Consider the following 14,322-nt stretch of genomic DNA (forward strand, 5'->3'; position numbering starts at 1 on the left):
TGTGCTACTTCTTCTGATAACTAAACATTGGCTAGTAGAAGGAATGTAAAGATCACAAAAACAATTTCAGGCTCTACTTTTCCCTTTGTTTAGTACTCGTGTCATTCACTGTTTACATGCGTTTTCCATCCAGTATGGCGGACCCACGTGATTAGGTGACGTAGGTGCAAAGTGTCAATAGCAACACTCAAATAGTAAACAAACGCTGGTGGAAGTGAGGCAGATGTCGTAAAAGCCCGAATTGCAGTGGCTGATGGAATGGTCAACATTATTATCAGAAGACCACTTCTGTGGTCTTGTTCCTTCCAGAAGGTGGAGTGCCTGTGCCAGTCAGCTTGGCTTGGCTGGGTTGTTGTTTTTCACATGCATGGAACTTATCTGGGAGCCTCAGCTCGATTAGGAGTAGTCCAGTTCAGTTCGATTTCAGCCGGTCTAAGGTGTTTCCATGCATTTAAAAAAGTGGGACTAAGGTACTAATTTGTTTTCTTACACTTCATTGTAGCGACATGAATGGCCTCATTTGTGACCCAAAGGTCACACTTCCTCAGCTGGGTCAAGCTGTCCTGGCTGTACTTCTATCTACAGATTATCCATTACAGGAGACACAAAGACTGCTGTAAACCATCTTTAATCTGACTGCCTTTATCTGACTGCTGTTCCATCCGCAAGATGAAGGACACTTCAAGATTTAAAAGAATAATTTTTAATAAACTCTTTTCACTGTCTATTACAATGTTCATAAATAATTAAAATGTTCATTATAAATGTATTTAATTACTGAAATGAATTATTATTTTTTGGTTAATAACAATTATTATTTATGACAATCAGTAATGTTTAACAGTGACAAGAAGATCATGTGCACTTATATACACCATGCAGGACACAGTAAATCAGGTTAAAGTTAACTGCACTCACATGTCTTTGTTCCATAACACCAGAGCTTTCTATCTTGAGAGGGTGTGTTCTGAGGTATGTTAAGTCCCACCCTCTAACATGTAAAAATCTAATTCGTTAAAATAAGATTAACGGCCGTCTCTTAAAAACCTAACTCCTCAGTTCAAGACCAGTTCTTGAACTCACCAAATTTCCCTCTGTGGCAACGAGAGTCCAGAGGATCGGGTTGGCCGCTCGAAACCTCTACTAAAGCTTTTCTGTCACGCCGATAGAATTGCTTCAACAGAAACGCCATCTGCAACAAGCCGACGCTACGAGATTCCTTAAGAATCTGCTGAGATGCAAACCAACTCAACACCTGTGTGCCTGCGGCAACTCTAGGACCAGAGGGTCGGTACCACTGGTCTACCCTACCGGACCGAGTACCCAGAGGCTGATCAACATCCTCCCTTGACCTCCGGATCCGAACAGAGGGTCGTCTGAACGGTGAGGTAGAACACAGATTGTGTCTGAATGCCTATTTTTAAGAAATAACTCTAGTTTATCTGCAAACCAAATTCTTTCACCCAGAACGCATTTTTCTCTCTCTAAGATAAAAACTTTCTGAGACCTACATTGCGGGCAGCAGTAGCTCAGCAGGTTGAGCGGGTTGTCCAGTAATCAGAAGGTTGCAGGTTCGATCCCGGCTCTGGACAGAGAATTCTGCTGTTGTGTCCTTGGGCAAGACACTTAACCCACCTTGCCTGCTGGTGGTGGTCAGAGGGACCGGTGGCGCCAGTGCTCGGCAGCCTCGCCTCTGTCAGTGTGCCCCAGGGCAGCTGTGGCTACATCGTAGCTCATCACCACCAGCGTGTGAATGTGTGTGTGAATGGATGAATGATACACTGTAGTGTAAAGCGCTTTGGAGTCCTTACTCTGAGAGGCGCTATACAAGTGTGGGTCATTTATCATTATCATTATCATTTACATTCACACATCCAAACACACACACTTCATTTTTTGTTTCATCCAGACACAGATTGCTTTAATAACAAGTTTTAATACCAAAGTTTTTATAAATTGCCATTTATGAATTGTCTTTTAAATTGTCATCTTTAAATTGTTAGTAATAAATTCTTAACTTTTTAAACCTGACTCTTCTTTGAATAAAACAGAGTGGTGTATATTTAGTCATCGAACGAGCAAAGATCTCTTTAGATTTTCTGAATTAATAAACTTTTGCTATTAATTTAAATCTCTTAAATTAAATATTAATCTTTTGATTAAATATAGACCAAGCCAGTTGGTGTATGAACTTCTATCAATTACATAAATATTATATATATATATATATATATATATATATATATATATATATATATATATATATATATATATATATATATATATATATATATATATATATATATATATATAATATAAGTTTCATTACCAATTCGTTTGATCTTTCTCAGAATTTAGCAAAGCTGAATAGCAACAGTTTAAATTCTAGTTATGTAGATTATTAACGCTACACCATGTAAACACACTGAGTGAGTCAATGGCTTCAGTCCACTAAATGTGTTCAAGACAACTTGTTCAAGTTCAAACAGAGCAGGGAAATAGATACTAAATGAGATTTGGTGGTTATTGATATCGTGTGGCTGGTATGACTTCAGAAACAGCCATTTTTATGACTATCTCTGAGTTTTACAGAACTCAGAAATGGGAAAATATGTGTTGAGTGGCAGTTCTGTAGATACATGTAGACAATAATAGAGTGGCCATGGCGTGGAGAGCGGTTATCCAATGATTCATTGGTCACAGGGTCAATCCTCATGTGCAGAAGCATCCTTGGCATGGGCGATTCTACCCATTTTTGGGGTGCTGAAGCACCCCTAAATTCATTCCTACCACCCCTACAGTTTGACATTCATTTAATTATCCATTCATTTTTACTGTTTGTGGTGATTGTTAACAGTAATATCTAAACATCTTAAAATAGGTCAAAATTTTATGTTTTCAAAACAATAATATAGCAAATCTCCCCTTTCTCGAAAGTAGTTTGATCCTGCTCACCTTTCCAGACTCGGCTCTGAGGCTTCCTGAGGGGCTGATATGCTGCCGTTAGGGTGACTGAGGTTCCTGCTTTCTGTGGGACAGTCCTGAATTTACAATATTTTTCACAGGTCCTGCTAATTGAGACTCTGTTTTGACTGTCTCCCATTTCGTCTTTGAATCTTGTACAAACTGATTGTGAGGCGTAAAAAGCAGCTGTCAATCAAGATAGGAGGCAGGACTTTGATGCAGGTCCAGAGCACGCGCTGCTCATGAAACTCTACGCCAAAAGCAAACGATAGAACAGGGGTCCTCAATTATATTGGTCCAAGGTCCTCCCCATTTAAGTCCAGCTGGTATCTTGTCTTTTGGATGTACTAGTCTGTTTCTAACTGTTGTGTATGGTTTTGTTGGTGTGTTTATGTTGTGTTTTTTCATTGTTGCTCTTATTTTTTCTGTGATGCCTTTGATGTATGGTCGGGTTATCACTGGTTTTGGTTCTTGTCTTTCTGGGTTTCTGGTTCTTTGCTTTGGTTGTTCTTTTCTGTTGTTTGTTGTTTTCCTTTGTTTATTGCCCATGCCGGGTATCTGCAGATCTTTAAAACGTGTTGTATGTGTTTGTCCTCTTGTTTACGGTCTCTTTCTGTTTGTCATGGTCTGGGGAATACTTCTAACCCAAGACATGCAGAATCACAACAACTCACGGATTCAAGGTAAAAAATAATATTTATTTTATAACAGAACAGAAGGTCCACTGGTAAGTCCAGTGGGGATCGAGAAACGGGAGCGCAGCGACTGAGGAGGGGAGAGCAGATACAGGCGAGTCCAGGGAGGTAAGTCTTAACTTGGTGGGTGCAGAGAAAAGACTTGCTGGGAGTCGGGGAAGCGCAGGAATGAGGGAGGGCAGGTTGAGAGCCGGGGTGTATCCAAGTGAGGGGTCCAGGAGAGGGAGCGTGAGGAGGGCAGGATAGCGGGTTGGTTAGGAGGAATGGAGAATGGTGAGAGCTGGGTCCAGAAGTCCTGTGAAGCGTGGGTGAGTAATCCTGAGGAGTCGCTGAATCCAGAGATGTTCCAAAAAACCTGGAGGCGGGTAATCACAAAAATCCAAAGTTGTATCACTAGGAGGCTAGAAACTACCAAGCTGTATTAATCATCCGGCATCGAGGTGTGTTCTCCGTCCTCCTTAAGTAGCCGGGCCCGCTAATTGCCAACGAGCTGCAGCTGGGAACCTCCCTCTCCTGCAACACACACCTCAAAGGTGGAATACTGAGAGGAGCACTCACCCCGGCTCATGACACTGTTGTCATGTTTGCTCGGTGATATAATGTTCTGATTACTGACATGTTGTGTATGGTGGGGTGTTCTGATGTCCATAATAAGTATTGGTCTATGTGTGTTGGTTTCCTATATGTGTTTATGTTTAGGGTCCCGTCGGTCTGCCTGGTGATTTTCATGTCCACAAATGCTATACTGCCTTCGGTTTCTGACTCATAAGTGAACTTTATGTTGCCTGTGTCGTCAATGTTATTCAAGTGTTGTGTTAGTGTTTCTGTTTGTCTTTTTGGTATGATTGCCAGTATGTCGTCTACGTAGCATTTCCATAATTTTATTTTGCAGTTTGGGGGGGGGGGGGGGGGGGGGCTGTGGCTTTTTGTTCTAGGTCTTCCATTAAAAACTTGCACAGGGTGGCTGATTAAGGTTCTTTTGGGGGGTGTCCAAACCAATACTAGCAAGACGTAGCAAATAAAGTGTCCGGTAAAGGCATTTCATGCATGGGTTGAAAACATTCAAAATCAGCTTAACTAGCAACTATGAATGAAGCTCTGTGTGTCATGGTTCCTGTTTCTGGTCTTTTTTGTCATCTTCTGAATGTTTCCATGCCTCCCTGCTCTCTCCCTTTCACCTAACCATGCTCTTCTATTCCTGACTAATCATTTCCACCTGTACACGAAGCTCCTCACAGATAAAACTCAGCCCTGTCTGCTTCAAAGTCAAGTCACTTAGATCTAGATCCTGTTTCTGCTTGCTGATCCCTGCTCTTTGGATGCTCCTACTGAATTGTTCTTGTGGATTCTGATTCATTGGACTTTGACTCTTGTCTGCTTTCTGACTTCCTCTCTACCTTTTGGATATGTGTGCCTGTCTTACTCTAAAACAGACTTGACTGTCATCGCACACCTGTATTGTACTGGTGAAAGGGTCTCGATCGTTTTTCTTCTCACAGAGAGTACCTTCCCTCGCAGTTGCTGATCAGTGGAACTGTAGGGTTGTCATGGAGCCCCAAGCAAATATATTTGCTATACGGCGCAAAGAAAGAAGTGTGCAGCCATTTCGCTTTTGGGGCAAGGGGCAGTTGTTGGTTGCGGCGTAGCGGAAAGATTCTCTCTAGGAGCGGAGTTTTGGGCAAGCAAGGAAGTGTGTGGCTGGACTCTGGCTGAGCAGCTGGGAGGAAGGGGGTGGGCCCCATCAGGGAGCGTGAGGCGGTCAACAGTTCTGTCAAAGGACAGCCTGGGGGCCCCAAGCAATCACCTGCTCTGCCTATCGGCATGCAGCGCTGCTGCCTGTGATGAAGCAATCAGAGCCTCCATATTCTATTTACGACTTCATTCTGTGAATTTTCTGAACAGACAAAGCAACTCAATGCACTGAGTGGAAGGTGCTTGGTTCTCCTATCAAACGCCTGCATTCTGAATTTCTTGTGGGTCGCTAAATTCTGCTGCGCGAAAAAGCCAAACAAAATCACAACAGGATCTCTACCCAAGCACGCAGCTCCGTCTTGCATCTGCCTCCAGGAAGTCCTAACATGGCTAACTATTAGGCCTTGCACTTGTGCTAAACTACTGAATTCATCATGTATAAAACATCAGAGATGTACATCCATAAAGCTGTGGTGGCTTGTTTACTGGCTCTCACAGCTCAATAAACCATTTCCACCCCTTGCAGGATGAGACACACATGCTCTTTAGTTCTATTGATGACATTTAACACAGAATATAAACCATAAAACACAATAATAAACATAAGCGGTGCAAATAAATCAGATTCACAATAACCCTGAGGTGGGATTTATGTAAGCAAAGATAGAGTCTTTGTGCAAATTGATGGTACAAGCTCTATCAAAGCACCAGTGAGACACTAATACAGTCTTATAAACACACCAGCAACACTCTAAAGTAGCTTCATCTGTCCTCTTTGGCTAGCATAAGTGCTTAAGTAATGTATTGCTTTCATAAGTGTGCAACTTAGTGGTGCTTTCTTTGGTGTAAATGTGCCTCCGTCCTCTGGGTGGTATGATTAAGAATAAAATACAAAGACTATTACTGTAGAATAAATTCAAACTGTGAGTGGTGCAGCAGCAGTCCCCTTTTCGAGAAGCCACTGTGATGGTGGCAGAGAGCTCTAGAGGAATCCATCAGCAGCACACGCTGTCCCCATGGCACCTAGGCTAATGTATCACCTCTGGATTGCAGTAATATCTGTCTGATGGATGTTTTTGGAGCAGAGAGGGCCATGTGCACCCCAGACAGGAACCTCAATTGCTGGGTGTAGCTCTGACGAGATGGGTCTCCCGTTCCTGGATGTCCATTATGCTTTTTTTTTCTCCTCTCCTGAGTCTTGAATCCTATACCTCCTCCTAGTCCATTCATCCTGTCCTCTTCCCCCATTCTTGAGCTATTTGTGCGCATGCATGCCTGTTCGCATGTGTTAGTCACAGGTCTCCACTGAGAGGCCGACAGCCATCCTGGGGCAATGCCTGGGTTCCTCCAGTCAACTATACTGCCTTCATCCGGTCTGATGAATGGCTAGCTGCCTTATCAGTCCCTCTGCCTGCAATCTCAAGTGGTTCCCCGGAGCCTCGCACTGCCTGCAGCTTCAGTCGCTCTCTTCAGCAAGCAGCCCTTCTGCCTCACACAACACACCCAGAGACACAGCAAACAGAGGCACACAATTACTTACAGATAGTATTATTTCTCTAGATGTACAGTTCAGAAATGACACGCACATAAACGAACACAACACACAACCGTGGCAGCCAAAAAAACCTCCACACAGCTCAAACACACATGTCAGCTAGCAAATCCATCATCTTTATTTCTTCCCCAATGTGCTCATATTTTCTTGTGGCTACAGCACGCTTGCAAAAATATTTATTTTTCCCTTTTTTCCTTATTTTCTCGAGGAAGCACAAAAGAAATCACACCTCTCTTTCTCCCTGCCTCATGCCAAAATAATCAATGCTTTCCAGAGAGGGACTTGTGGTGCGACATGCGTGGAGAGAAGGCAGAAGGATGCAGACATAGCTCCAGGGCTCTGGTTGTAGATAATAAGGGAGGAGAAGTCCTTGGGTATGTTTTACAGCTATCAAGACTCATCATATTTGACATGCATTCTGGTGTTTACACAGTCTCCTCCGTAAAATCCTCTCCAGCTATAGAAGGGAACAGGGTGCAGGGAGCAAGCACGACGTAGAGCGCACACACACTCTGCACACAGAAGTGCTTCAGAATAGAGGAACCAGTTGTTGCCTTTGCCTTTTCTTTCTCCCTGCCTCTTTTCTCCATGTCCCATCTTTTATCCACGGCACAATTGCCGGTGTTAGCACCTGTCAGCTGACTGACTTCTTGTTCCCGGTGGCTTATGAAAAAATCATGGCTGCTGGGCTTCGGAGGCTGCCTTCCCATCAATATGAATTCACCATGGTCTTCATGCAACATTAGGCCAGGTCCTGTTTTTATACAGCAAGCCGAACACTCCTTCGTCTGTTATACACAAGAGGAAATGAAAAGAGTAAATAGTCCTTTTAGAATGTTGCATTCAATCATGGGCGGAACCAAGTCGCCTATGAAAGAGACCAGTATAGTTGGCTCTCAAAAGCACATTTGCTTTCTATCCCCAGATATAGCGGCACAGTGCCGTGTGTCTCTTATTACTGTGTCCTGCTCCCCTGTAAATAAAACAGTGCAATTCTCATCACAGCGCTGCCAGGATTGTCCCCCATTCTTATACTCCAAACAAGCTCTTACAGATATGTGGTTTATGTACTCTTGAGTTCCAGTGCTAAAAACAGGAGCTCTACATGTGGCAACAACACACGGAGGTCATAATTATATGCTGCAGAGGGCTGAAGTACCTTCCAACCAAACAAGTATGTTTGCTTTTTTAGTTTTTACTCGTGAAATGGAAATGAAAGCATGAGGAAGGATTTCTGTACTGACAGTGAGTTTTCATAACGTGCTCAGATTAAAACAGGAAATTGTGAGTTAGAAAAATATGACTTTGTCTAAAATGTCCGTTTTTGTTGTTGCTTTTATTTTGTTTATTTGTTCTGATGCTGTGTTCAAATTCTTTGTTTTAATCTGCAAGGCCTTAACATGTGTTTTAACTTGCATTTAAATTCATAATTAGTTTAATTTTGCACATTTATTTTAGTTGCATTTAATCAGCTGGTTTAGTCGTTTACATTTATCCAAACTTTCTTTTTTGCTAAGATGCTTTTCTTTGCGTGTCAATTAACGTTTAAGTTTAAAATGTTGAGAAAATAAAATAATAAAGTCAAAGCTCTTGTTTTTTTTAGCATTTCTTAACATTCAATACGTAAAAGGGATGACACATGGTCCATGACTTTTCCAAATAGAAGTTGTTTTTTAAGCTGACCCATCTCAACAATGATCAGTGATGATAACACACCGACTTCCCTTCCCATCCATTGGCCGGTTCTGTCATAAAACCCACTCTTTCCTATACTTCTCCATCTCTCTTAGCCTTTTAACCACGCCGAAAGTCAATTATCTACACCACTTCTCCCTGACATCATCGCTTTAACACAAGCTGCTCTTGACCTTATGTTTGTGTGTGTTGAGCAGATGAAAGTGCTGTGTTTCCCCCGATTGGATTAACTTCAGATGTGGTGTGTGTCCGGGTCCATTACCCGAGCTGAATTGTGATTTCGAACCCCGAGCCTACACAGACTCCTCCTCCACCTCCCCAGCGTCACGACATTCTTCCTCAGCTATGGTTCCACCCATCACCTCCCCAAAGGCACACACAAAGAGTTGTCACACATGCAAACTCACACATGCACATATGCCTCAGCTCGTCCCTGCAAGCAGTCATATTCCATGTGTCTATTGTGTTGTGATGGAACGCCTGAGGAAATTCCTCCCTCCATCCACATCCTTCTTTCCTTTCTGCTCTTTTTTTTTCTTTTCCTGAGTCCGGAGAGGTCATCTCAGACAAAGAGCTTGTAATCAACTCAATTAAGTGAGTCTGATTGCAATAGCAAATTGGTCTGAGTTAAAACATTATCATTAGTGCCTCAAGTGCAGTCACGATGGGACGTGGCGATCAGATGGGGGTGAGACTAATGGGAAGGGAGGATGCAGTAACTCTGAACAGGAAATGAGGTGAAAATTCAGTATGCTTTTTTTATTCTCCCCCAAATACAAATGCGACTTTTCATGCATGGCAATTTAGGGGATTTGGAAAACGGGGTAAATGGTCAGTTACAATATTAACACTGAGGTCTTCTCCCTTTGACAAAGAAGACTGACACCCACTCTGAGAGGGAGATGCTCTTCTATACGGCATGAACCAGGGAGAACTGCCGCCTTAAAAGCAGGGGCTCACCCAGTAATTGTTTCTGAGGATGTGACATTTGTCTCTTTTTGTGGGTTGCTCAAGGTGTCAACACCCTTCACATACCCAGGATTTTTTTTCACCGTGGCTCACGTGCCCCGCAGCAGTCTGTTTGATCTTCTTGAGGACTGTCAACTTATTGCGTGACTCCATGGAGATTGAATTCTGTATTTATTCACACGGCAGGTTAATAGAATAGATGCCTTGGCGATTTGAAAGTCAAACAACCACACCTGCCATTCATTTCAAAATTTTCTCCTTTTTTTGTTACAGAAGCAGATCTACTGCTTTGTTGTGCATGCCTCGGATACACAAAGAGAGGATGATCATGAACTGGAGGGCTTATCCTCAACACTCCCGCTTCACAGTGCATTGTAGCTTAAGACAGAAGCTGCAGATTCAGAAATTTTATGACTAGAAAACACGTTACAACGAAACCAACTTTTACGGTGGCCTATATAAACAGTTTTTGTGCACATCTGCTGTTAAAAAATACCTGACTGGGTCTTCCATGCACACACACACACACACACATGCACACACACACACACACACACACACACACACACACACACATGCAGTGGCCCAGTTTGACTAAAAGGAAAAAGAATGAATGTCAGCTGTGCACGCTGGTGCACGTGCGTGGGCTTTTAACAGACTTGTCATGTTTGCAGATGCTACCGTCAAACAGAGGACAAATCCAAGGATGTCAATCGAATGCTGAGAACTGTCTGTCAGCTGTCTTGACGTTGGTCTCTCCATTGTGATTAGCATCACTTAATATTCACGCGTGCTTATCTGGCTGCTGGGACGCTGCCGAGCTGACTCCTGTGGTTTGAATGCGGGAGAAGGCATCTCCCAGGGATGTGGACGTGGATGACGTAAGAACCTTGTGGCATTACGAGCACGTCAATACGCCATGTCTGTATAGTCCCTGATGGTGTCACGGGTCAGTTCAATGAGAGGAAAGCGATACCACGCCCAAGACAGGGTGAGTGAAGGCCTGCATCTCTTTGAGCTTTAACCTTGTTTCAGGGAGAAGGGTTGCAGATTTGCTAAACAACACTGCCACTTGCTGGTCCAAAATCGGTGCTGAAGCATGAAAAAAGGAACTCAGTTGTGCTAAAAACATCTACACATTTGCAGATCTGCTAATCTCTTTGATGTCTGAAAATCCAATAATCTTTGTGATAAACCTGACTCTGAAACTGCAATATACCTTTACATTTCTGCATGTGTTGTAAAGCCTTTGCCCCAAAAGTACACAATAATGCATCAAAACAGGAACCTCTTCAATTATTTCCTTTCATACTAGCAGTTGTATGTGCCAGTTTTGTTTTCTTGCCTCTCTACCACATTTTTCCCCTCACCCCTGAGAGAGTGTATGAACGTGCATCATTGTGGCACTGTGACAGTCCCAGCCAGGAGGGGGAACAGTGGCGGGCTCGCCGCAGATGGCAGTGCACACTTTTTCATTCCTTAAACAGACACAAAAAGCAGCCGAGGGACCAGGGCCTGTCTGCAGAATGTGCTGGGGAAGAGTAGGTACTTGGCACAAGTAGCAGAAACAATTAGCATCACATAAGCAGAGGCCTGAAGCAGCAGGAGAGAGAGAGAAGAAACACGGCGTCTCATTTACACCAAGAGGGCTTAAACAGAGCTCTGCACACACTTTGAGACATCCTCTTCCTTTGCTCGCCACAAGTCAAACTATTTTTTTCTAGAGACATTTGTGTCATGCCTCATTTAGGTGATGCGCTCTTGTTGCCAGCATGTTTTTGTTTGTTTCGTGCATTTGTAATTAGGGAATAGACAGAGGAAGCCGCGTTCCTTGGAGAGGCGCAACATCCCACACACATCCCCAGAATTCCTTTTTGAACATTCCTGGCTACCCTCTTCCCCACTCCTGCTCTGAAGTTGCAAAAGAAAATGATCTGAAAGTGCGGATTGGGAAAACACTCTCAGAAAAATGGATCATTAAATTTTAAATAGCTGAACAATGCACTCAAAGCATATGTTAACTTTGAAAAGTTAAGACTAACCTCCTGACTGGATTTTTGGGGGTTTTATTTTAGTAATCTGTCAGTGAACTTTTTGTTTTATAATAAATATTGTACAGAAGTGAACATCATTGCACACCGCTCTTTATTACTGCTAAAACACAACCGGAAAACAATATTTATCACAATTATTTCATCTGTAACAATTAAAGTTAATAAAAACAACTAAATAAAGCTGTCAAAGGTAAAGTTTAGAAAGACATAAATTAGAGTTTCAACACTGAATCACTCCAGGATGAGTGTGTTTCATCAGGTTTTAGTATTCTTTGCCCTTTTCCTGACAGACTCTTGTTCTAATTACTCCTGGGAAGTGTGTCACATCACCGTCTCCTACCATGGCAACCTTCCACATTTACGATGACAGCGGGAGGATGTGTTCAAACTTTTGAGCGATACTGTGTTCCATACTTGGAAAGGCTGCACTAATAAACCACTTTTCTAAATGTGCATTTAAAGCTTGGAAATGAAGCCACGCTGGAAACATTTTGTCATTTTGTTAACTTTTATTTAGGAAAGAGATTTCATTTCAGTAAAAGCAGAACTCAGCTGCAGTTCTGGCATCAGTATTTACATGGACATAGTTTTGGGGAGGACAGGGGGGGACATGTCCCCCCTGTTTTTCCTAGGTAAATTTTGGTCCCCTGCATTTTTTACCATCCAAAAACAATATTACACAATATTAAATAGACAGTGGTTGACCACTAGGGCCAAGCGGAAAACAACCGTTTGTGTTGAAGCCTGTTTCACATTAGAACCATCCATAAGCTCATCTATTGGCTCTGCTGATTCTTGTTAATGTGCGATTGGCCGTTCCTGCTGTCACTCCAGGTTGTAAACAGGACGTGCTCACTTTTCTGCATGCAGTTCTGCATTCCTGACATTGTAGTAGTAGTAATAGTTTTTTTTTATTTCAAACAAAGAAAACATACACAATTTAAAATTGTCATCCTTTTTTCTTCTCTGCTTGAAAAGGAGTCGGCTGAAGTCAAAACGTATGTGTCCCTACCCCTCTTATACATATCATCCTTTACTTATACTTGACATGAAAATATCAAACTTCACACAAAACCACATTAAAACAACAGATATTACAGATCAGCCAAATAACCAAACCATAAAGGAAAAAAAAACCATTTCTTTTAACAATTCACACTCACATTTATCTTTCTTTAGAATAAAGGACAAACAAAATAAATCATCTGTTTTCTTCTCTATACTTATTCAGAAAATGCTTTTATAATTAATTTTAAACAGGTTCATATTTGTACTTACTTTAATGTCTTCTTCTAAGCTGCTCCATAATTTAACCCCTGTTATTGTGATACGCATACTTTTTACAGTTGTTCTAACATTATGTATCTTTAAATTTAGTATTCCTCCTAAGTTTAATCGTCCTTCTCTCTCTGTAAACAGTATGTGTTTTATCAGATATGTCACACCTAGCTGCTGTGAGATCTACTCATCCATCCCACTTCCTGCTTTATTTTGGTGTCACTTCTCCTGTTTCAGTTCTGTTTCCTGTTCCTCATCACTCTGATTTCTCCCAGCTGTTCTTGTGTGTATTTAACCAGCTTCTGTTCTCTTTCAATTGCTAGTTCATTTATTTTCATTCTCTTGTTCCAGCCAGGTATTATGCTACTTATCGCTGGGTCCTTTGACTCAGTTATATTTTTTGATCATTTTTTGATCCTTACTTAAATAAGCCTTTGCCTAGATAAAAGCCTTGTTTTGCCGAACTCTGCATTTGGGTCCAGTCCTTCATACCAGCCCTGACAAGATATTAATTCTTTTTTTTTTTTTTTTTACCTAATATAAAGTTGTGCTGTTTTGTATTTAACCAAGTCCTGGAACTTCATTAGCCATGCTCATCAGCCTCTACACAATAACTCGAATATGGCAGTAGCATTGTATTGTATAATATATAAACTGCTTTCTGATAGAAAATATACTTAATTTTCCCCATTATTGCAATGCCACATGCAAGCGTCCCCCTAACACATTCACTCCAAGAAATTTTATTTCAATTACTCTTTCAGTATTTACTTTATTAATTACTATTTCTACTTCATTGTATCTGTTTTCATTTCCAAACAGCATCAATTCATTTTTATCTAAATTTAGTGACATCAAACTATTTTTAAAATGTATTTATTTCCTGTGAGACCACAGTCAGGATCTGTTGGAATTCCACACCTGAACAAAAAACATTTGTGTCATCTGCAAACAATACAAACTTCAATACTTGTGACGCCATGCAAATGTAATTTATGTACATTATGAATAGTTTAGGCCCCAATACTGTTCCTTGAGGTACCTCACATTGTACATCTCTTAGTCCAGATTTATATTGATTTATTTGTACAAATTGTTGCCTATTTGATAAATAACTTTTTATCCTTTCCAATACTATCCCCCTGAAACCATATTTTTCCATTTTCCTTATCAATATGTCATGGATAGCTGTGTCGAATGCTTTCTTTAGGTCTAAAAACAGCCCTATTGCATACTTCTTTTTATTAAGGCCTTCCGTTTATTTCCTCAATAAGATCAATCAGTGCCTGGACTGTCGACCTATTATTCCTGAAGCCACACTGGCTTTCTGTCAGCAACTCATATTGATCAAAGAAATTATCAAATTTTTTAACAAATTGTTTTTCTAATGTTTTGGAAATTGTGAGAGTAGGACACTGGT

The sequence above is a fragment of the Nothobranchius furzeri genome, chromosome 12 (assembly GCF_043380555.1).
Source record: "Nothobranchius furzeri strain GRZ-AD chromosome 12, NfurGRZ-RIMD1, whole genome shotgun sequence".
In the NCBI taxonomy this organism is placed as follows: Eukaryota; Metazoa; Chordata; class Actinopteri; order Cyprinodontiformes; family Nothobranchiidae; genus Nothobranchius; species Nothobranchius furzeri.